Below are 25,722 nucleotides of genomic sequence, written 5' to 3' on the forward strand. Positions count from 1 at the left end.
TGCAGAAGTTTTTCTTCAAGTATATTATGCATACATTGGATCATCCCTCCTGATAAATCCAGTCATAAAAATATGCATGCATAAAGAGTCATCCAGAATTTATGAGGGAAGGTAAATCTGACTGATTTGATTTTTGAAATGAAATCTAATCTGTTCTGTACTACATGGTCTTCCTTAAATCTCTATCTACAATCATTCACATAGACTGTGAAGGGTTTAGTTTTCATCAGGTTATATTCTTTATGTAAAACTTAAGAATTTTAAGAGTTTTAAAAGGCAATTTAAAACTGCCCATATTCTCAGATTTTTTTTTATAAAGCTATAGTTTTATTAAGACAAAAACTGACAGTATGGTATGAAGTTTACATTTAAACAAAATTTTCACAAATATCTAACACATGCCTAAAAAGATTTTACAATGTAGATCTAGATGCAGGTCTAGACGATGTCAAGAACTGATTGATGGAGCTCATGATTCAAGGCAGTGAATTTTAGCTGGATGTGATGGTGTACTCGGGAGTCTGTGGCAAGAGGATTGAGAGCTCAAAGGCCAGCCTAGGAGCTACTTATAAAGACCCGGTCTCAAAAAAAAAAAAAGCATTTTGGGTATTGGGTATCAGTTAATTCTTAAAGGTTTTGTTTTGTGTTTTCAAGGGAACCACTGCCCCAATATGAAAATTAATCTTCTCCTGAGAATAGGGCTTTTGAAATCATTCCACCCTTGAATTGATTAAATGAAATTCGTGCATGACTGAACCCTGCCATTCATGGTCTCAAAGTTCAAAAAACAGAGAATCCAAGAGTTTCTACCCCAAGAGCACAAGCTCTCTTATTCTCTCGCCTATACCCCCTCAGCCCCTTCCAAAACACCTCAAGCCAGTGGCTTGGATGGACACATTGATATATTTATAACTTCACAATTGGAAAATGGTCTTCTGTCTAATTTCAAGAATTATCACCTCTAAGACAGAATGGTCTGCCTGTGTATACGCTCCAGTAAGACTTTCCCATCTCAGTCAGTTGCCATCTCCCAAATAGAAGCTTTGCTAACTTGGGCTTAGCCCTTTGTGGGCAACAATATTAAGCTGAGGCAGGGAACACCTTGGCATTCACAGCTTTGAAGCAGTCTTTCACAGTCCTCATTCATGGTGCCTAGGACATTTTTGAAAAAGTAAAATATTGTGGGCATAGAACCAAATCATTAGTTGTTCTCTCCATTGTTTCACCACTTCCCCAATCAGGTCCCAAATTTTAACCAAAATGATTTTACCCATCTCTCTTCCTCCCTGCCCCATCCCTCCTATCCCCAGAAATACCAGTAATAGTCAAAAACTACACAGATGCTATGCTGTAAAATGTTGGGAAGAAGGCTGTGAGTTGTGGATATGCTCTTTGAAAATTGACAGTTATCTTGTACTCTCCCACACCCAGTTCTGCAAGTTTTATCCTTCATAGAAGGCCCCTTGCCTTTCTCAGGAAAGTGCAGAACTGGTTGCCTTGAAACACTTAACCCTTTCCCCTCCACTGGGATGGATGTGCAAACTATACAGCTTGAAACTGCTTTAAAGTACCTGAGCTGCTGCAGGGCACAGAAACTATACTGGCTCTTCAAATGACATCTTCTCAAGCCACCTTTATGGGGTCAAGACAAGTAGAACTCCCTCCTCGCCACTTGAAATCCACAGTCAAAGGTGACAGGGACTGGTACTCAGGAGAGTTAATTCTTGTCATCTTTTTTGTCCTTACCCTCTTAAGGGTAGGAATGCCACATCAGCCTTTCCTCATAGAAGGATATGACAACCTTTGGGCATTTGACATTGGCTTCCTTAATTTGGACCAGGTCAGTCTCATCAAGTTCTTTCATTTCATCAGGAACATAAGCTCTCCACTGGAGTCTTTAGCTCCAACAGTCTGCTCCAGCTCCAAACCCTGGGGAAAACCTCATGGCTTTTCCGACTCTTCTTTCTTCTTTGGTTTGCTTTCCTCTCTGTTATCTTCAGAATCAGAATCAGCTTTACGCTTGCCTCCTTCTGAGTTATCTGTCTCGTGTGCTATTTTCTGTGACTGTAAAAACTTAGCAATGAGATGGGGAAATCCAGGTTCTCTTCGGGCTCCCATGTGTTGTCCTCATCTGAGAAACCCTTCCATTTCAGCAGGTACTGCACTTTGCCCTTTACAACTTTGCAGGTTAAGACTTTTCTCTACATATTCGTCTTCCTCTTCTTCTAGCACCTCCCCAACTTTCTTCTTGTTTTGTTTTTCCCCATAGTGCCCGCCAGCTTTCTGGCATAAAGGGCAATGCTGCTAAGAGCAGAGCCCAAGAGTCGGAGAGGAATTGGTGCCATGCCCTGGGCATGGAGTCAAGTGGGTGAAGAAAGTCGTGCCCAGGAAAGCAACAAGCTGGGTGGCGGTAGTCAAGCCCTTCATTGAAGCGGCACACAGCCGGCCCAGTGACGGCCCTCCCCAGTGACGGCCCTCCCCCTAGTCTCAAATTTTATTGCATCTGACTTTAGAATTTGAGTCATTTTTTGAACTTTTTTTATTAGCATGTAATAATTATTCAAGGAGGATACATTGTGACACTTACAATATCACAATATTTGTGCTTAAAATACATCTTAGATTCACCTCTACATTTTTCTCCTTCATCTGCCCTTCGTTCCTTTTTAAAATAATTTTAACAAGTTCCATTATTCTATTTTCATACATGAATGCAAAATACATCCACTGTATTTGCCCTCCACCCTTTCCTTACGGAGTCCCCCTTCCCACTGGTATCCACCCTTAAGAAAGGACCTAATTTGCCTTCCTTACCTTTATTTTTAAAGTGTATATTGAGGGAATTCCAAGATGGCGGCTAGAGCTAGGAAGCAGAAAGCGAGCCTCCTGTAGTGAAATCTTGGAGAGACGCTGGAGACACACTTTGCAGGGATAATCACCGAGAAAAGGCATAACTTTGACTCCTGCACATTTCCAGCCGGCATAGAGAATCTCCACTTCATGTTAAACGGAGAACCGAGGAAGGCCCCCGGGCCGCCAGTGGCCGGCGCCCATACGGCTTGGGAAGACGCGGACCAGGTGAGCTTCGCGATACCGCGGTAGCCCCACAGACAAGCTTGGGCCAGAGCAGCATAGCCCCCTGGACAGACTGACCTCCACTCGGGGGGAAAAAAAAGAGAAACTGACTACTAAGCAATAAGAACAATTAAGACACGATGGAAAGAGGGTGGGGCGCCCTGAGCGCTGAAGATTGGGGGAAGGGAATCCTTCCCGGGACTGAAAATAAACGAGCTGGGCGGGTCGGAGAGGCTCTGGCGGGAGCGGGGCGCGCCCAGCAACCAGGAGCAGGGAAGCTTGTGAGAGGAGGGAAGACCCACTTCCAACGTGAACTGTAAATAAACACGCAGGCCTAACAACGCAGGGCAGTGTCACCTTTCCCAGTGCTTGGAAAGGGGAAAGCCTGTGGCAGAGGCCCCCCACACAGGAGAACTCTGAGCAAACAAAGCCTGTGGGACCAGGTGAACGCTAGCTCACCCCAGAGATCTGCATAAATAACGCCGCCAGCTACAGGCTGAGAGCAGCAGGCAGGCAAGCCACAGTTGCAGATACCACTCTCAGAACTGCCTCCAGACGCTTTTTTTTCTTTTTCTCCCTACCTTTGATGAGAGAACAACCGAATAACACCTGCAAGCCGAAAAACTTACTGAAACTGTATTGCATTTGAACTGGGGACACTTGGTGGGGCTTTTTTTTTTTTTTTCCTTCTGTGTGTGTGTGAGTGTAGTTTTGTTCTACTTTATGCATCCCCTTTGATGAGACAACTACAGAACAACATCTGAGGCACCAACTCCAGGACTGGAGATTGAGACGGACATCCAAATTATTAAGACTGAAATTGCATTGCATATAAACTTGGAAGTTTTTTGGTTTTTTGTTTTTTTTTTTAATTTTCTATTTTCCATTTTATTTTAATTCATTTTTATAAATAGATATTACTTTCATATACTTATTTTTTATTTTTTTATCTTTGATTTTCAATCCTCTCTCTGTCACTCTATTGTCTGTTCAGCTTACTGTCGATTAGTACACTAACACTCCCTGTTTATACCTTTGAAACTCTCTTGTCTGATACCTTCTTCTGCTTTCTCCCTCTTGTCTGTATATTTGTTTTCCCCTTTTCTTTAACTTCTTGCTTTCCATCTCAGCTCACTCTTCCATTCTCAATATTACCATTGTTATTATTACAAGCTAGAAAATACTTAATTACACACAGTACAGGGACAGTAACAACACCAAGGACAATGACAGGAAGACAGAAAAAACAAGGAAACCAGTTTCCCCACAGCAAAAAATTAGTACAGGAACCAGAGGGGAATGAAGAGAACAGAAACTCAGAGCCAGACTCCAACAAAATGAAGATAAACTATGCCAAAGGACCAATGAAGCCTACAAGAATAATTTAAAAGAAGACATACTACAAGTACTCAATGAGAATTTTATAGAGATGATACTGGATAGGGTCAACCAAAATGTACAGGAGACACTCAAGAAATTCCAAGACAACAAAAATAGAGAATTTGAAAAAGCAAAAGAAGAAATAAAGGAAACCATAGAAGCACTGTATAAACACCAAAGTGAAAGAGAGAACACAATGAATAAACGGATAAATGAACTCAGGACAAAAATAGACAACAATAAAGAAGAAAACAGCCAGAATATGGAAAACCTCAGAAAAAAGAATGAAACAGAACTGCAAAACAAAATGGAAGGCCAATCCAGCAGAATAGAACAAACAGAAGACAGAATCTCAGAACTTGAAGATGAAATGGTAATTAAAGGAAAAACTGAAGAACTATTAATTAAACAACTCAAGACCTGTGAAAAGAAAATGCAAGAACTCACTGACTCCATCAAAAGACGAAACTTGAGAATCATGGGCATCGAAGAAGGAGAAGAGGTGCAAGCGAAGGGAATGCGTAATCTATTCAACAAAATAATAACGGAAAATTTCCCAAATCTAGAGAAAGATATTCCCATACAAATGCAAGAGGCCTCCAGGACACCAAACAGACCAGATCAAAATAGAACTACTCCATGACATATCATCATTAAAACAACAAGTTCAGAAACTAAGGAAAGAATATTGAAGGCTGTAAGAGAGAAAAAACAAGTAACATACAAAGGAAAACCCATCAAAATCACAGCAGACTTCTCAACAGAAACATTAAAAGCAAGAAGAGCGTGGGGTGAGATCTTCCGGGCACTGAATGAAAATAACCCCAGGATACTCTACCCAGCAAAGCTATCATTCAAAATAGATGGAGCAAAAAAAGTCTTCCATGATAAGCAGAAACTAAAACAATATGTGACCACAAAGCCACCATTACAAAAGATTCTGCAAGGGATCCTGCACACAGAAAGTGACACCCAACTTAACCATGAAAAGGCAGGCAGCACCAAACCACAGGATAAGAAAAAGCAAGACAGTAGAGAGTAACATCAAGTTAGGTACACACAATCAAACCTTCAAACAACTAAGATAACTAAATGGCAGGAATCACCACATACCTATCAGTACTAACACTTAATGTTAATGGACTTAATTCACCCATCAAAAGACACCATTTGACAAAATGGATTAAAAAAGAAGATCCAACAATTTGTTGCTTACAGGAGACTCACCTCACCGATAGAAATAAGCATATGCTTAGGATGAAAGGCTGGAAGAAGATTTACCAAGCCAATGGCCCCCGAAAACAAGCAGGAGTACCAATACTTATCTCTGACAAAGTAGACTTCAAACCTACATTGATCACACGAGATAAAGAAGGACATTCCATACTAATAAAAGGGGAAATAGACCAAAAGGAAATAATAATCATCAATCTGTACGCACCCAATGTCAACGCACCCAATTTCATCAAACATACCCTGAAAGACCTAAAAGCATATATAAACGCCAACACAGTGGTTGTGGGAGACTTTAACACTCCATTATCATCAATAGATAGGACATCCAAACAAAAACTCAATAAAGAAATCCAAGATCTAAAATATGCAATAGATCAAGTGGACCTAGTAGATGTCTACAAAACATTTCATCCAACCTCTACCAATATACATTCTTCTCAGCAGCCCATGGAACCTTCTCCAAAATAGATCATATCCTAGGGCACAAAGCAAGCCACAGCAAATATAAGAAAATAGAAATAATACCATGCATACTATCTGACCACAATGCAGTAAAAGTAGAACTCAACAACAAAAGTAAAGACAAAAAACATGCAAACAGCTGGAAACTAAATAACTCATTACTTAATGAAGAATGGATCATTGATGCAATAAAAGAGGAAATTAAAAAGTTCCTAGAAGTCAATGAAAATGAAAACACAACCTACCGAAACCTATGGGACACAGCTAAGGCAGTCTTGAGAGGAAAGTTTATAGCCATGAGTGCATATATTAAAAAGACTGAAAGATCCCAAATCAACGACCTAATGATACATCTCAAACTCCTAGAAAAACAAGAACAAGCAAATCCCAAAACAAATAGAAGGAGAGAAATAATAAAAATAAGAGCTGAAATCAACGAAATAGAAACCAAAAAAACCATACAAAGAATTAACGAAACAAAAAGTTGGTTCTTTGAAAAAATAAACAAGATCGATAGACCCATGGCAAACCTGACTAAAATGAGGAGAGAAGAAACCCAAATTAGTAGAATCAGGAATGCAAAAGGGGAGATAACAACAAACACCATGGAAGTCCAGGAAATCATCAGAGACTACTTTGAGAACCTATATTCAAATAAATTTGAAAATCTTAAAGGAATGGACAGATTTCTAGATACATATGATCATCCAAAACTGAACCAAGAGGAAATTAATCACCTGAATAGACCTATAACACAAAATGAAATTGAATCAGCAATCAAGAGTCTCCCCAAAAAGAAACGTCCAGGACCTGATGGATTCTCTGCTGAATTCTATCAGACCTTTAAAGAAGAACTGATACCAAACCTCCTTAAACTGTTCCATGAAATAGAAAGGGAAGGAAAACTGCCAAACACATTTTATGAAGCCAGTATTACACTTATCCCAAAACCAGGCAAAGACACCTCCAAAAAGGAGAACTATAGGCCAATCTCCTTAATGAACATTGATGCAAAAATCCTCAACAAAATAATGGCAAATCGAATTCAGCAACACATCAAAAAGATTATTCACCATGACCAGGTAGGCTTCATCCCAGGGATGCAGGGGTGGTTCAACATACGAAAATCAATAAACGTAATAAACCACATTAACAGAAGCAAAGACAAAAACCACTTGATCATTTCAATAGATGCAGAAAAAGCCTTTGATAAGATCCAACACCATTTCATGATAAAAGCTCTAAGAAAACTAGGAATAGAAGGAAAGTTCCTCAACATTATAAAAGCTATATATGACAAACCTACAGCCAGCATTATACTTAATGGAGAAAAATTAAAACCATTCCCTCTAAAATCAGGAACCAGACAAGGATGCCCACTATCTCCACTCCTATTCAACATAGTACTGGAATTCCTAGCCAGAGCAATTAGGCAAGAAGAAGGAATGAAAGGAATACAAATAGGTAAAGAAACTGTCAAAATATCCCTATTTGCAGACGACATGATCCTATACCTTAAAGACCCAAAAAACTCTACTCAGAAGCTTCTAGACATCATCAATAGCTATAGCAAGGTAGCAGGATATAAAATCAACATAGAAAAATCATTAGCATTTCTATACACTAACAATGAGCAAACGGAAAAAGAATGTATGAAAACAATTCCATTTACAATAGCCTCAAAAAAAATCAAATACCTAGGTGTAAACCTAACAAAAGATGTGAAAGACCTCTACAAGGAAAACTATACACTTCTGAAGAAAGAGATTGAGGAAGACTATAGAAAGTGGAGAGATCTCCCATGCTCATGGATTGGTAGAATCAACATAGTAAAAATGTCAATACTCCCCAAAGTAATCTACATGTTTAATGCAATTCCCATCAAAATTCCAATGACATTCATTAAAGAGATTGAAAAATCTACTGTGAAATTTATATGGAAACACAAGAGGCCACGAATAGCCAAGGCAATACTCAGTCAAAAGAACAATGCAGGAGGTATCACAATACCTGACTTCAAACTATATTACAAAGCAATAACAGTAAAAACAGCATGGTACTGGCACAAAAACAGACATGAAGACCAGTGGAACAGAATAGAGGATCCAGATATGAAGCCACACAACTATAAGCAACTTATCTTTGACAAAGGAGCTAAAAATATACGATGGAGAAATAGCAGCCTCTTCAACAAAAACTGCTGGGAAAACTGGTTAGCAGTCTGCAAAAAACTGAAACTTGATCCATGTATATCACCCTATACCAAGATTAACTCAAAATGGATCAAGGATCTTAATATCAGACCCCAAACTCTTAAGTTGATACAAGAAAGAGTAGGAAATACTCTGGAGTTAGTAGGTATAGGTAAGAACTTTCTCAATGAAACCCAGCAGCACAGCAACTAAGAGATAGCATAGCTAAATGGGACCTCATAAAACTAAAAAGCTTCTGTTCATCAAAAGAAATGGTCTCTAAACTGAAGAGAACACCCACAGAGTGGGAGAAAATATTTGCCAACTATACATCAGACAAAGGACTGATAACCAGAATATACAGGGAACTTAAAAAACTAAATTCTCCCAAAACTAATGAACCAATAAAGAAATGGGCTTGTGAACTAAACAGAAATTTCTCAAAAGAAGGAATTCAAATGGCCAGAAAACACATGAAAAAATGCTCACCATCTCTAGCAATAAAGGAAATGCAAATTAAAACCACACTAAGATTCCACCTCACCCCTGTTAGAATAGCCATCATCAGCAACACCACCAACAACAGGTGTAGGCGAGGATGCGGGGAAAAAGGAACCCTCTTACACTGTTGGTGGGAATGTAGACTAGTACAACCACTCTGGAAAAAAATTTGGAGGCTACTTAAAAAGCTGGACATCGATCTACCATTTGATCCAGCAATACCACTCTTGGGGATATACCCAAAAGACTTTTACTCCAGAGGCACCTGCACATCCATGTTTATTGCGGCACTATTCACAATAGCCAAGTTATGGAAACAGCCAAGATGCCCCAGCACTGACGAATGGATTAAGAAAATGTGGTATCTATACACAATGGAATTTTATGCAGCCATGAAGAAGAACGAAATGTTATCATTCACTGGTAAATGGATGGAATTGGAGAACATCATTCTGAGTGAGGTTAGCCTGGCTCAAAAGACCAAAAATCGTATGTTCTCCCTCATATGTGGACATTAGATCAAGGGCAAACACAACAAGGGGATTGGACTATGAGCACATGATAAAAGCGAGAGCACACAAGGGAGGGGTGAGGATATTTAAGACACCTAAAAAACTAGCTAGCATTTGTTGCCCTTAATGCAGAGAAACTAAAGCAGATACCTTAAAGCAACTGAGGCCAATAGGAGAAGGGGACCAGGAACTAGAGAAAAGGTTAGATCAAAAAGAATTAACCTAGAAAGTAACACCCACGCACAGGAAATCAATGTGAGTCAATGCCCTGTATAGCTATCCTTATCTCAACCAGCAAAACCCCTTGTTCCTTCCTATTATTGCTTATACTCTCTCTACAACAAAATTAGAGATAAGGGCAAAGTAGTTTCTGCTGGGTATTGAGTGGGGGAGCGGGAGGGGGTGGAGTGGGTGGTAAGGGAGGGGGTGGGGGCAGGGGGGAGAAATGAACCAAGCCTTGTATGCACATATGAATAATAAAAGAAAAATGAAAAATAAATAAATAAATAAATAAAGTGTATATTGATAGTTCAGGGGGGTTTCACCTTAGTATTTCAGACAAGTATATATCATGCTTTAATCAGATTAAAATGCATTATCACTTACTCTTTTGCTACTGCCCTGTTCCCCTATTATTATCTCCCCTATCACTCTTTTTGTCACCAATTAATTGATTTCTGCCCTAATTTTTATAATTTCTTTCCGTCCCTTACGTTTTGGATTAGCTTGTTCTTGTTTTTCTAAGAATTTGAGGTACATCACCAGATTATTGATTTGAAATTTCCCTAATTTTCTGACGTGGGTGCTTATCTAGCAATTACTTAATTTCTTTCCTAATTTCTTCAATGACACATGGATCATTCAAAAGTGTTTCATTCAGTTTCCAAAAGTTTGAAGGGTTTTATGGTTTTCCTTGCTATTGATTTCTAATTTTCTTCCCCTGTAGTCTGTTAGGAATTATAAGGGGCAGTTTTGATTTTTTTGTATTTGTTGAGGTTTGCTTTATGACCTAGGATGTGCTCTATTTTGGAGAAAGTTCCATGGGCTGCTGAGAAAAATGTGTAATCTGCTGTTGTAGAATGAAATACTCTATAAATGTCTGTTAAGTCCTTATCATCCAAGGTATTGTTTAGTTCTATAACATCTTTTTTTAATTTTTTGTCTGGATGTTTTATTGGTGAGAATGGGGTGTTGAGATCTCCCACTATTATTGTATCTTGACCTATCTGTTCCTTTAAAATCAGAAGTATTTGTTTTATGGTCTTAGGGGCACTGATGTTTGTTGCATATATATTTAGAATTGTTGTATTTTCTTGCTGAATTGTTCCTTTATTATTAGATAGTGATCTTCTTTATCTGTTCTGATTTTTACTTAAAATATGCTTTGTCTGATATGAGAATAGCAACTCCTGATTGATTACCAGCTTCCTCATGCCCAGTAAACCTTTCTTCAACCTTTCACTTTTAGGCTCTGTGTGTCTTTGTTGAGAAGTGTGTTTCTTGTAGACAACGGATTGTTGGATCTTACTTTTTGATCCAATCTGTGCTTTTGATTAGAGTTAAATTGTTTACCTTAGGAATATGATTAAGAGGTATTTAGTAATTCCTATGTTTCCATCACTTTTTTGACGACTGACCCTCATGTTGAGTGTTCTTTACTTTTGGCATTATTCACCTTTGGGTTTTTCAGTTTACTAAGTTGATTATGCTTCAACTTCCCCTTTTGAGTGTTATTCTTTGCTAGCCTGCTGTGTTTGTGATTGTTTTTCTTCTTCTTCTGCATGATTTATTCCTTTAGTATCTTTTGTAATACAGACCAATTGGCCTTGACCAGTTTAGCTCATCTTTATTCTAGAAGATACTTATTTTTCCATTGGATTGAAAGACACTTTTACTGGATAAAGTATTCTTGGTTGTCAGTTATTCTCTCTCAGAGTTTGAATTGTATTGCTCAATGATTTCCTGGCTTTTAGGGTTTGTTCTGAGAGGTCTGAGGTGATTCTTATGTGTTTATTTTCTGTACCACATGGCATTTTTCTCTTACAGCTGTCAGTATCCTTTCTTTGTTCTCTAGTTTTGGCATTTTAATTATGATATAATGTGAGGTGGTTCCTTTCTTATCATGTCTATTTGAAGTTCAAAGTTCCTCTTGTACATAGGTATCTATATCATTACATAAATTTGAGAAATTTTCTGTATGATTTTATTGAATGGGATTCCTATGCCATTAGTTTGTATTTCTGCTCCTTCTTTCACCTCCTGAATTATTAGATTTGGTCTTTTGATCAAGTCCCAGAGTTCTGATATGATCTATTTTTTTCTTTGTGATTGAATCCAATAACCCCTCAATCTTGTCCACCTGTGATATTTTTTATTCTGTTTAATCTTGTCTGTTAATGATCCTATCCATTGTGGTTTGTATTTGCTTAATTGACATTTTCTTTTCTAACATTTCTACTTTGTTATTTTTCATAACTTCAATTTCCTTGCTGAATTTCTTTTCCATGTTACTGACTTTCTTGTCTAGGTCTTGGATTAGTTTCTTATCTTCATTTACCTGTTTATTTGATTCCTCTTTGAGATCACTAAACATTTTAACAGTAGGGTTCTGATTCCTCTCAGACCTTTCAGCCAATTCATTACCTTTGGATTCAAATGTTGAGTTGTTGCTGTGAGAGTTTGAAGATCAGACATTGCCTTGTTTTTTTGTATTTAAATTTCTACACTGAGATTTACTAATAGATGTAAGTTTCCTTTTCATTCCTTTTGTAAGTAGAGAACCTACTGCAGTAACAAGATTAACAATTCAGCAATAAATCAAGTTATTTGACTGAGTAAGGAAAAATTGGAACCCTTTATGTGTCTCCCCAGTAAGGTTGTATGGGAGCAAAACTCTGGTTTCTAGAGATATGATCTGAGAACACACTGGTTGAAAGGTATTAGAATTGGAAATTGAGTACTATGGGAGTTAGTGTGGGGAAGGGAGAAGAGAGGGATGATGAAGAGAAAAGGAAGAAGTTATAGGAAATAATAGTATGAGAGAGTTCTACATATTTATAATAGGAAAATAGAGAATGTTTTGAGGGATGGGATGAAAGAAAGAGAAAAAGAAAAATAGATTCCAACAATTAGAAACAACTTAAAAAAGAGAAAATAAAAATCAATTAATCAATAAAAGAAAAAAATACAAACAAAAACAAATTGGATGAAGAAAAAAGACAAATAAATGAAAAACAACAACAAATACAGAAATAAACAATCAAAAGAAAAAAAACACTTATTTTTTTGTTGGAAAGAAGTGTTGTTGGCAACCACTGCTTTTGTCCAAGGTAGTCCATCTTGCCCTGGTTGTCATGGAAACAGCTTCAGGAGGGTGGAGTTGTATCTATAGGTTAAGGTGTAACAGGAGCCTCAGGGGAATGCACCTGAGGGGACAGTGATTGATACTCTCTAGGTCAATTCTCTTAAAGGTCTTTGCCCTCTGAGTAGTCTGCAAGTCCTCCTTAGATGGGGTCAGGGAGGAGTGACCAAGTAAGGGAGAGCCATTCATTCCCTGAGTAGAGTGCAGGTAGCTTGAAAGGGTAGGGTCACTGACCTCTGGGCTTTCTGGCTTTTAAGATTACCTCAGTCAAAACCTTATCCACTCTATGTCTGCCTCTTGTGGCAGTCTCCTATGCAGATACTGTGATTCCAAGACTTGGAACTCCTTAGGCTGCAACATTTTAAATCTCCAGAGTTATCAGAGGACAGGAAGGTAAAACAGGTCTTGTCTGGGAATTGGTACCTGTGAGAAATGGGAAGGATATATGAAAAGGGTGTAAGATGGTGAATATGGTGGAAATACTATCTATTCATATATAAAAATGGAAAACTGAGACCTGTTGAAACTATTCTACAAACAGGATGAGGGGGGATAAAGGAGAATGATGGAGGGGTGAATTTAATGAAGATATATTTCAAGTACTTTCATAAATGTCACAATGTACCCCCAGTACAATAATATGATAATAAATAAATAAATAAATATAAAACTGACATTTGAAAAAGTAGAGAGCTGGTAAATGAGGAATGGAGATGTGGCTCAAGTGGTACAGAGCTTGCCTAGCAAGGGCAAGGCCCTGAATTCAAACTCCAGTACAAAAAAAAAACCTAGTAAATGATTCTAAAATATATTTTCTTCTTACCCCAGGAAAGAAGCTACTTTATAGGAAAGCTTGGTAGAAATTTTTTCAAGGTGTAACAGTACTAGGAAGGATACTTTTATGATTAAAAAAGAAAAGAAAACTAAATCAATTCTATCTCTATTATTTCCACCAGCCATAAGAAAAATGTTGGAAGATTCAATGTATGAAGGATTTCAGCTTTGTATATTCATTTATTTAAGTTTCTCAGCTCTGAAAAAAGGAGTTATGTTTTTAATTAAATATTAACAGAATGGTATCTAGAAGCAAGTTTACCTTCAAACCACATTTCATTATTTCTTATGGCTGAGTAAAACTTCACTGTGTATATATACCATTTTCTTGATTCATTCATCAGTTGTAGGACATCGGGGTTGCTTCCACAGTTTGGCTATTGTGAATAGCATTGTGATGACCATCAGTATATAGGTATCTCTATCATATCATGATTTATGTTCCTTTGGGTAGATGCCCAGGAGCACTATCTTTAGCTTTTTGAGAAATCTCCTTACTGCTTTCCATAATCATGTGGTTTGAAGGTAAATGAATGCAATTGGAGGACATCATGGTAAGTGAAGTAAGCCAGGCTCAGAAAAACAAAGGCCACATTTTTTCTCTCATATATGGAAGATAGATCAAAAAAATAAACATATTCACAAAAACAAGCATGTTCATATACAAACTCATAGGTACAACATATTTGAAGTGGTGAAAGTACTCTCTGGAACTTAAGGAAGAAGGGAAAGGAAAAGAGAATGATAGCTCATCAACAGTATTGTAAAACATAGCATCTGTAAAGTAAAGGATATAAGGATATGTGTTGAAAGCTGTTGAAAAATGGGGGTTAGTAGATAAAAGGGTAAGGAAGAGCAATGGAAGGAGTTGAATGGACCAAAGTAAAGTACAGTGCAGATACATTGAGAAACCCCTTCAAACATCAACTTAAATATTAATAATGAAAGAAAGAACTGTTAAATAGGTACAGGGTACTTGTGGCAGTGGGAAGAGTGAAGGAAGGAGATTAAGGTGAGGGTCTATGGTTGACAGACCTCATATACTTATACGAAATAGAACAAAGAAACCTCTTATAATTGTTTTGAATGGAGTGGGGAAGGGGCCAAGGGGGAGAGATGTTGGGGGTGATCTATTCAATGTACAATATAAGCCTATTTAGAATTTTCACAATGAATCCTCCCTGTACAATAGCTATGCCCTAATAAAAAAATTTTAAAAGCATGTTTACTACTGCTCATAATTATTTGTCTTAACCAAATATAGAGATATATTTGTACATTAAAAAATAAAATAAGACTATTTGGGATCACTGGCACTGTCCCCTAATTTGTAAAAAATCTAAAATTTTGACATTTTGTCTGTAATGCACACCTATTATCTTACATAGTCAAAAATTCTAAATTCACTCCAAAGGACAAAGAAAGCACACAAGAAAAGTCTCACGTCCATAGAGCAAAGTTTAATGGCAGGCCCAAACTGCCAGGCTGGCCGGGGAAAAGATGTTGCAGCCCCAAGTCTGGGCAAGCAGTGGCTTTTATAGAAGGGGGAGATTAAGGAAGTTAGCTCCAGCACAGTACTCTCTGGTAGGAGTGGGGCTGTCTTAGAGCTCAGGAATTTAAGGGCAGGGCTGCCATTTTGGCTGATTCACAAAATGGCAACATTATTGTTCTATCATTTTTCTTTAATAATGCTGGCAGGGGGCATTGTATGGGGCAGTATCCTCAGGCTTCTGTGTCCTGGTGGGGGCCCTCATAGCAGTCCTCTGGACAGTTTTGGAGAGGTTAATATCCCTGGAGGTACAACTGGTTAAACTTTTGATTAGCAGTAGCTGACATGTAGTATGATACAAGGGAGGAAGCTTAAGAATAGGAGAGCAAGAAACATAGGCATTAGGATGGGCATTGGCCAAGAGAACCACTGTGAAATGATGTTCCCTAGACAATTTCAAGAGTCCTCCAATTCCCTTCTCCATTTTTCTAATTGTTTCTTGAGAGGTGCCACCATTGGGGGAACCCATTGAGCTTGACAGCAGTGGGTATCATGAGAATAACCAGATGAGGGCTGGTCCACAGAAGTCCCAATGGAGAGAGTAGAAGATCCTTTTAGGAGAACAAGATGTCCTGGTTTAACAGAAATTGTTATAGGGTGGGACAGGATCTGGTCTGCATGCTGTCTGAGAAGTTCCCTGAGAAGGCACATAGTCAGCCAGAGGAGCAGAGTCTGTTGGAGGCAAGTTTTCTAAGAGAAATGGGTGGCCATGCATTATTTAAGATGCAAATAGGAATATTAGGAGGAGCATAAAAAGGTGTCTGCTCAGGGACTGTATACCTAGAGATCTAAATTCTGCAAAGTCCTATAACTGCCAGGAAAGCTGTAAGCTGTCTTATGGCATAGGGATTGGGAAATGGAAGATTGGATTGATGCATTTATGACTCAAGGAGTGAGTCTGTCCCTTTAAGGCCACACCTAGGTAGGTGACCTGTGAGAGGCAGGGGCTGTCAGGATTTAAATGTAACACTGTTGGATAAAAGAGAGCTTTAGCTCATTATTTTATATAAATTGACACTTTTAACTTTGTAAATGTTTGTACCATATTTAGATAAAGTAAAACAAAACACTGTTACAAGGTGATCATTTAAGACACATAAGCAAATATGTAAATGAACTCTGATTTAGTGGTACTTAAAGCTTGACAAGATCAGCAGAAAACACAAATAATTTCTTTGATAAAATCTTTCTCTGTAATGGTTTTTTGTAGATGTTACTCAAAGCAGAACAATATTAAGATAACCTTGTTATTTTATAGACATAGAGGATTTTATTTTAGTTTGACATGACCCTAAAAATCTTTCAAGCAACTCTTAGATTATACTCAACTTTAACTTTATTACAGGGGGCAAGGGGGAGAAATGACCCAAGCCTTGTATGTACATATGAATAATAAAATAAAATTAAAAAAAAAAACTTTATTACACACTGAAGCTTATTATACACTTTTAAAACTTACTTAGACCTTCATATAACATACTAAACCCTTTGATGGCTTGTCTTTATCCCTCCTATTTGAAACAATCTTTAGGATAAACCCTTTTTTACACAATCCTTTCTCATCTAAAAACATTTCTTTTTTCTTTAACTTCTCAAAAAATACATTTACTACCTATCTATATCCTTTTTAGTTGTTTACTTTGTAGCTTGTATTTTAAAATTATCTTTTATAAGAATTTTAAATTTATTATAGGGGCTGAATAACAAGTACTTGAATAACAAGTAGCCTTTGTTATTTTAAGGAATTTATGATAGATTTAAGGCCTCATCTTCCCTCAGGTTTAAGAGGATATTGTTTTGGGTGTGGAAACTGTGAGGGATTTGAGTTTTGTTTGAATAGGGAGGGCAGTCCTGGCTCACCCTACACTCATCTTATCAGTCCATACTGTGTAATCTCTTTGTTCCTGAAGGAGGGGGCAGCAGAGAAAGCTGCCCAGGGGTAGGAAAACTTGAGCTTTTAATTGAGATAGTAAATCCCATCCCAGCAGGGACACTGGAGTTTTAGGTACTATGAGGAAAGAGTGACAGAAGAGGAGGTCTTCCCAAGAGCATGCTGGAAGCCAGGTAAACTAGTGCTCTAGGGGCTTGCCAGATTTGCCCTGAATGATAACTTTTGTCATTGGACCGAGGTCCAGGAGAAAAGGTAAAACAGAGAAAGGAGCTCCACTGTCTAGCCGGAAAATGATCTTTTGGGTTTTTTTGCCATGAGGCTCCCCAACATCGATGCCAGGAAGTGGAGTGTGGACAGGGGGCTGGGACCCATCAATCCATAGGAGGTGGCATCTTGCCCTCCATCTGGTGATGGGAGCACTTAGACCACCAGTTGTTACCCTTGTAGAGAGGGCAGGGTCCCAGTTAGGGTGGGGTTGTCTCCCAGGCTGTCCCCCCTTAAGCATTCTCTGCAGAAATGCCCCTCCTGTCCACCATGGTAGCAAGTTCAGGATACAGGCCCCAGTTGGGTGGGGCCCTCTTTGAGAGCAGCAATGAGGCCATGGTGTCTCTTATTTTTCTCTCCTGTTAGTAAAGTCCCAGACATACAGACATAGCTATAAATACAGACATGGCTAGCTGTATTACTTGGTTCAATGACTTTTTCCCTTCAGCCACAGTCTGAGTTTTTTACAAATATCTGAGGCTGACTGTTAGACATTTATCTTTGAGGAAAACCTCTCTCACCTGGGTCCATCATGGTATGCTTTCTGATAGCCTCCTTAAGATGTTGTAGAAAGGTAAGAAGATTTTTTTTTAGGTTGTTGCTGTAAAGTAAAGTTGTTATTTTACATTGATACCTGACACTCTGGAGAACAGGTCTCTGAACTGTTCTGGGCCTCAGTTTCCTCATTTGAAGAATGAGGGATCTGGTCTTGGTTAAACTATGTTTTTCCACTATGAGATGGCTGAAGTAACATTAATGCTGTTTATCTTCCTTACCATTTTTTTTATTTAGTAATGCTGGGGAATTGAACCCAGGGCTTTGCATGTCCTGGGCAGACATTCTCCCATTGAGCTATGTCTTTATCCCCAAATATATATATTTTCCTTTTATAGAAAAGGTCTAATTGGAGTATGGTATTGCAATTTAAGGACTTCTCTTGGTCACCCAAGGCATATTGCGGCCAGGCCTCATTACAAAGCTTTTAATATTTTTTTTAACGTTTTAATAGACAGGCCAGAAGAAAGGAATGGGGCAGGTTCATCTAGAAAGAACAAAACGCTAAGATCCCGTCTTTTAGCTAACAGCAGGCAGCCTCTTTAATAAAGTCTACTTTTAACAAAGGATAAATCATCTGTAAAGTTAGAGAAGGGCATTTAGAGGGCATTTCAGACAAATAACAGTACCATACAGGACAACTAGTGTTAATATTGGGAGGGAAAAAATTTATGTTGAGGCCAAATGTATAGAAAATTTTAAATGAGAAGTCTAGAGACCACATTAATATCTATTTTGTTATTTCTGGGAACTATAACCTTGAGCTAACAATTGACTTACAAGGGCTGGGTCTGATGCCCCGAGGTGTGAGATGGGGCTAGGAGCAAGGTGTGTGTAAGGCACTAATGCCCTCCACACACACCCAGGACAAGCGAGCCTGTATGCCTAGGTATGATCCTACAACCTATTGCCCCTCCCCCCTTCCTGTGTACTCTGTTCAAGTTTATTCTAGGGGAAGTGGCAGTGGGCTGCAGCCATCGCCACATGTGGCTGGCAGCCCAGGATGTGCTGGGTCCTCTCTATGGATTTTCTTAGCTATGGCAGGTGTTTTTGCTGTGTCCAGGAGCCAGCATCCTGTGCACTAGCACACCTGCTTGCTTTCCCTCTTTCCCTTGTGGGGGTGGAGTTATAGCATGAGCATGGCAGCCACAGCTTTTTGTAAGCACTTTTTATAAAGCAGCTGACTTAAAGTTACTTTAGACTGAGAGGCCTGGCAAACTAGTTGGAATAACTTAAGTCATAAGGTACCATGCTACAAGTTTTTCATGGGAGGCAGGGTCCCAGTAAGCCCAGGGAGGGGAAGGCAGACAGAGACAAAGGACACATGGTGAGACCATGGAGGAAGCAGAAAAGGTGTGCTGACATCTTAGGTAAGGGAGGGGAAGGCAGAGCCTAGAAGCATGACACACACTTGAGGGATTAGTCATCACCTGTGCCTCTAGGTTGCTCCTGTTGACTGGTACTGGGACACTTTCAGCAAAATGAAACCTCTACTCTCCAGTCACTATCTCAGGAAAGATAGATGGTGGGGGAAGAGAAGCACTCATCAGATGACATAATCAAACAGTACTCTGTCAATGTAGCATGAGATTTTTCTGAATAGACCCCGGGCTTGGTCTCAGCCCAGAGGAAGGGAGCATGAGCTCTCCCAGAGCTGGAATTGCCTTGAGGCCAGAGTTGGCAAGGAGTGGCTTGCTTAGCTCCATGACGGAAAGTTTTTCAGGAAGATACGAGGAGATAGGTATGGTAAGCAGTGCAAAAAGTCTGTTTACATGGGGAAGGAGGAGGTTTGGGAGAGGAATTGGTTGATTTAGAAACTGATTTACAGGCTAATAGAATCTGCACAGGGGAACAGAAAGTACAGGGGGAGGGTTTGATGCAGAGATAGGGAAAAGATTGAATGTAGGAAAGTTCCTTCCATTTACCAGCATGTTCACAGAGATTGTATAAATCCCTTAAAATACGGGGATCAAAAGTGCCATTAAGTGGCCATTTGGAGGTATTGTCTAATGTGTATTGGGGCCAGGCCTGATTATAGAGAAAAATGAGCTTTTGTGGCCTAAGATTAGGCATTAGGCAGAGGGCCCCAAGGTTGGCCAGGAGACATCCCAATGGGGAGTCTGAAGGAATTTGGGACAGTCCAACTCCCAAAGTGAAGGCCTGACCTGAGGAGAGATATGGCGGGCATCCCCAAAATATCAGGTCCTCAGGATAGAGAGAGAAATGTGGAACACAACACCCAGAGGGAACATCTTCACCACAGGGGTGTCCACAGTCCCTAGTGGGGAACCCAGTTCCCAGAGACAGAGCGATCTGTGACATAGTGCTAGGGTTTTCAAGGAAATGAGAGAGACCACAGCTCAGCATGTGAGGAGGACTCACCGAGGAAGAGAGGACCTTGAGGGAAGATTGGCCAGTGGTGGATGGTGGTTGGAGGCACACTGGGGTAGAGGAACTTCCCTGTGAGCTAGTGAAAGAGTGGCATTTTCTAGGATCAGGGGTCCCAGTAAAGCAGCTCAGATCCCAGAGGAAGGGAATGGGAATTGAGAGAGAGAGAGAAAGAGAGCAGAATGGGGTGGAGGAGACTGGGAGAGCAAGGTCAGTGCTGGGAACTCAACCTAATCCGAGTCATGGCACCAAATGTTAGGAAAAAACGCGCTCATAAAGAAAGCTCACAAAAAATGTCTCACATCCATAGAGCAAAGTTTAATGGCAGGCCCAAACTGCCAGGCTGGCCGGGGAGAAGATGGCGCAGCCCCGAGTCTGGGCGAGCAGTGGCTTTTATGGAAGGGGGAGGTTAAGGAAGTTAGTGCATGTGCAGTAGTCTCTAGTAGGGGTGGGGCTGTCTTAGAGTGTGGGAATTTGTTTAAGGGCTTGGCTGCCATTTTGGCTGATTCACAAAATGGCAATATTATTGTTCTATCAGGTATGATGCTAATTGTTGCCAGCTCCTTTGTAATGTATTTATACTCCCCAAAAATATAAGCCTTCTAAATGTGAAGCTTAGAAAAAATCTTTACCAAGTAAATTTATTTTGTCCACGTGTTCCTAACTGTAACAAGGAACACTTAGTGTTGCTGTTGTTATGCTGTCAATCATAATTGTTATCCAAAAATGCTGACTGCAATGGAAATGACAAGATTGCTAAATTGCTAAACTGCTTTTCAGTCTTTTAACTACACCTTTTCTAAGTCTTGTCATTAGCAGTCTGGGTCCTTCTGGAGCATTTACAATCAAACTAATTTTTCAGTCTTTTAAATATTTGCTTTTGTCAGGTTTTTTTATTTTTCTTGTGAAATTTCTAACTGTTGTCTGCTGACATTCTGCAGCATTTTTAAGATGTCAGGACATCATCTAGGACAGAAAAAACTTAAAATGGATGCCAGCCTAAAGGCCACTTCTCTCAGTTGCTTATAATTTGACCAAACAGGACTTATTGTCACTGACTCCCACCTAAACTACCTGTTGCATCCTCTCCAATGTGAGACCTAATTAAAATATCTGGGGAAAACTATTCCTGGTGACAGGGACTTTCATTACCCACAATGGTTAATTGACAAACTGTCCAGAGGAGACTGTTCAAAGACAAACAGTTTGGAGATAAGTGGGGAAAGCTGTCACAATCCAAATGGACTCAACTATGCCAGAGCTCACAAAATTTGCTAAACCCAAGAGGTTTTAAAAAAGTGTTCTTATGCATGGCTACTAGACATTCAAGCCCTTACAGGCACCTCTGACAGAAAGCAACTCATATTTTTGGCTAAGGCCTTCTATTTAAGTAGGAACAAAAATGATTGCTTTATAATGGTGTTTCTAGTTTTAGACTTAAACAAGTACCATTGACTTAGTTGTCAGCTATCTGTCCCTTGTCTCCTATTCTAATTTCTCTGACCAAGAAATCTTAATTCACTGAAGGTTGAGGAATGTTCAAATATAAGGGGGGAATTATAAGAGGCATTTAAATTGCTTTTGCTAAAAAGCACTGACACCTTACTGGGCCACAAATTAACTAAAAACAGGAGAAACTTAGCGTCTCTGCCTTCATTTTGGCTTTTTTGTTTGTTTGTTTTTTCTTTTCTCCTTTTATTTTATTGTTTTTACATTTACTTACATGTATATACACTGTTTGTGCCACCTTCCCCCAACCCCACCCACCCCCACTTATAGAGAGAACCTGTTCTGCCCTCTTCTCCTATTTTGTTGAAAACATAAGAGATAATAAGAAAGACATACCATTTTTGCTAGTTTGGAATAAAGATAACAATATAGAGAGATTCCTAGCATTGCCTTCATTTTGTAAATGACTTTGCTCTAAGCAATTCTCTTTGCAGTTACTTTGCAATCACCTTGGATTTCAGGAAAGACAGATAACATCTTCATGGCAAGGGACAGAAACTACACCCACAGTAGACCTTCCTTTGAATGCACCATGTGCCTGACTTCAGATAACAACTCTAGAACCTCTAGTAAAACAAAGACTGAGATAATGACCAACCACCCTTGTGACTGACCCATTTAGCTGTGCATATTTTTGTCCCTTTTCCCCAGTTCTTTTGTCTACTTAAACTTACAACTGATGTCTGTACCCCAAAGGTGGCTGAAGATGAGCTAAGTGTTACTCTGCCCCTTCCCACAGCATGTCCTGAACCATGTAATAAATCTCCTTTCTCTTCCTTCAGAAAAAAAAAAAAAACAGTTACTTCCCCAGACCAACATTTACCTCTCTTAACATGAAAGAACAAATCATACACATTTCACATTATAGACTATCTTTCAGTTGGTCTTTTTTTTTTTTTTTTTGGCAGTGCTGGGGTTTGGACTCAAGGCCTTGTGCTTGCTAGGCAGGTGCTCTTACCACTTGAGCCACTCCACCAGCCCTTTTTTTGTGATGGGTTTTTCAAGATCGGGTCTCATGAACTATTTCCTGGTCTGGCTTTGAACCTTGATCCTCCTGATCTTTGCCTCCTAAGTAGCTAGGATTACAGGCGTGAGCTACTGGCAATTGTTCAGTGTGTCTTTTAAGGCACAGTTCTGCATTTCTGTATTTTCTCAATCATAGAAGATGCTTTATGAGCATGAACATAACCTGTCATACAGTAATAGTTTGTATCTTTTCACTTCATTAAATCTGATTTATATATTCATTTTATATTTTTATATTATTAAATAAAATAATTTATATTATTTACATATATTTATATAATATATATTTATGATTTTTATATATGTAATTTATATTTGTAAGATTTATATATATTATTGTTTATAAATTCCCTGAGTGTGGCATCTTAATTCTAATGTTAAAAAAATAAATTACCAAGCACAAAATTTTACTCTTAAGGATACAGTTTAGTAATAAATTCATAAATTTATTGTGTTTTTAAAATGATAGCCAAAAATCCATCTGCACTGTTGCTTATTTGGCATACTCTTCAATTGTGGTCTCTAAGTCGAGTTAGGATAAAAATAATGCAGTTTCAAGCTTTCATCATTTTAGATGAAATTTAAACTGCCAAAAGTCAGGAAGTTAACTGCACATAACAACATTATCTATCTCTTAAAAGTTACATTTGGCATCTCAAGAAACAAAACAATCCCAGAGCAACAGCCATTTAAAATAAAAGACAGTCACAAGGATTCATACAGAATATTTTAAATATTTCTGTTAAGAAAAATGGTTTAACTAATTTTTCTTCAAGGATGAGGCTCCACAATATCCTATATGCATCCTTCATAAAGATCCTGGAATAGCATGTTCTATGTGGGACTTTTTAAAAGATAATATTTTGGTTGTAGTGAGTTACACAAATGAATTGCCAGTCCACATTAATTTAGTGAGCCTGTTAAGAGTGTCACAATTTCATTCTTTAGATTTTCAGAATTTACAGAGAAAGAAATTACAGCCTGCATATCCAAAGCAAGGACAATTCCTCCAATGATACTGGCTACATCAAAGGTAGACTTCTGCACAGGTTGTGAGGTCAGAATCAATGTGCTGTTTGTTGCACCTGCTGTGGAAACTGTAACAGTGAATGCAGAAACTGAATTTTAGCTTTAGAACTGGATGGCACTGAAGTGAGAGTAGGCACAGAAAAGTCAGTGCTGTTCCCCAGGGTACAATTACTAACTTCTGGATTATGTGAGCAGTCATTCTTATCTTCATTACATTCTATCCAAATCAGGTATTGCAATACTAGCATTAACACAGGACAGAGATGTTGTGGTTTTCACAAATTTCTGGTACTAGAAAAGCGGTGGACTGCAAGGTAGACAGCACTGGCCTGGACATTATGCTGGCAGGCCCTAAAGTCATGTGTTTAGTAACCCTTTGGGGCCACTATGGGGTTTGTCTCCACAGACCTCACACAGAACCAGTAGGCCAGACTGCTGTCCAAACTCTTATTCATGAGATCTGATGGAGAAAGCTTCTACCCTTCTGCCATCTTTCCTTTCTTCCATAATGTCAACATTTGAGGCACTTTGAGTTAAGTATTCATTACATTAAAAAATACACTAATTTTTTTTTAAATAGAACTATTAAAAATTCAAGAATTTTGCTTCATTTTACCGTTACCCACAAAACCTCATCCTCTGCCTAGAAGAGGATGTACTTCTCATGTACTTACATGAGAAAACATTGTATTTTGTTGCACCTGTGCTTCTAGGAATAATAAAATACCATCACTTGGTTTTGACCCTGCAATACTTCTTAGAGACCTTATATTTTAACATGTAGTTATTTAGAAAACTCTTAACTGGTGCTTTTCAATGTTGTGAACTAAACTAGTCACAAATGTCTTCTTCTCCTTTTCTCTTGGTTGTCGTTTCATTCTGTTGATTACTTCCTTTACTGTATGGAAGCGTTGTAGTTTAAAGCACTTTTTAAAATTTATTCAGATAGTTTCTAAATCTCTCAATTTTCTTTGATTATACTCATAATGTCCATTTCAGTACCCACAGTTTTAATTGTCCACTGGACAATCTCTAATAGTTCCTGCATATGGATTTCCAAATGTTATTCAGAAACACCTATTTCAATTTCATAATCTCTTATATAGTCTTGTAATATTTTCCATGTACCTGATACTTTTTTATGTCTTATGCTAATTTATTTGAAATTTAGATTTCTGAGAGATTTGAGGAAGAAATCTAACTCTATTTTATTTTATTATTGTGCTAGGTGGGGGTACATGGTAACACTTACAAAGGTTCCTACAAGATATCAAATATATCATACATCAATTCACTCCCCCATCATTCTACTTTATAGAGAAACAGTTTCAACAGGTATCTTTTTTCTGTTTACATTCATGTGTACATAGTATTTGCACCATATTCACCCTCTTACACCCTTTCTCACCTCCTCCCCCTTCTACTGGTATCAACACTCCCACAGGCATGACCTTTTCCACCCTTCTGTTCTCTGATTTTGCAAAAGAAAGGAAAAAGAAATGACATTGTTGCTACTTTAAGAAAGCTACAAAGGGAGTTTCATTGTAGTACTTCCATGCATATATGTATTTTAGCCCAATTTAGTTCATTTCCTCTATTTTTGTTCTTTCTTCTTTAATCCATTCTTACGGTTTTTTTCAACCACTTTAAAAATTCTATATTCATTCTTGTATAGAACATACATCAACCACATTCACCTTAACTTCCTTCTTTTACCCTCTCCTTCTCATGTGTGACTTCCCCTTGACTTGTCCTATTTTTCATAATATTGCTTGTATTTGTATTAGTTCTATATTCAGCATAAGAGAGAAAACATATGGCTTTTGGCCTTCTGAACCTGGCTAACCTCACTTAAGATGATGTTCTCCAGTTTCATCCATTTACCTGAAAATGACAAAATTTCAATCCTCTTTGTGGCCTAATAGAATTTCATTGTGTATAAATACCACATTTGCTTA

General features: G+C 38.5%; 2 pseudogenes; one reads left to right on the plus strand and one right to left on the minus strand.

Moving 5' to 3' along the window:
* LOC109680471 (solute carrier family 7 member 12-like) overlaps positions 1 to 25,722 on the plus strand; it is a 63,311-nt pseudogene that overhangs the window by 593 nt on the left and 36,996 nt on the right.
* Positions 1,718 to 25,212, minus strand: LOC109680470 (chromobox protein homolog 1 pseudogene; annotated as a pseudogene).

Source organism: Castor canadensis, chromosome 3, assembly GCF_047511655.1.
Source record: "Castor canadensis chromosome 3, mCasCan1.hap1v2, whole genome shotgun sequence".
Taxonomy (NCBI): Eukaryota; Metazoa; Chordata; class Mammalia; order Rodentia; family Castoridae; genus Castor; species Castor canadensis.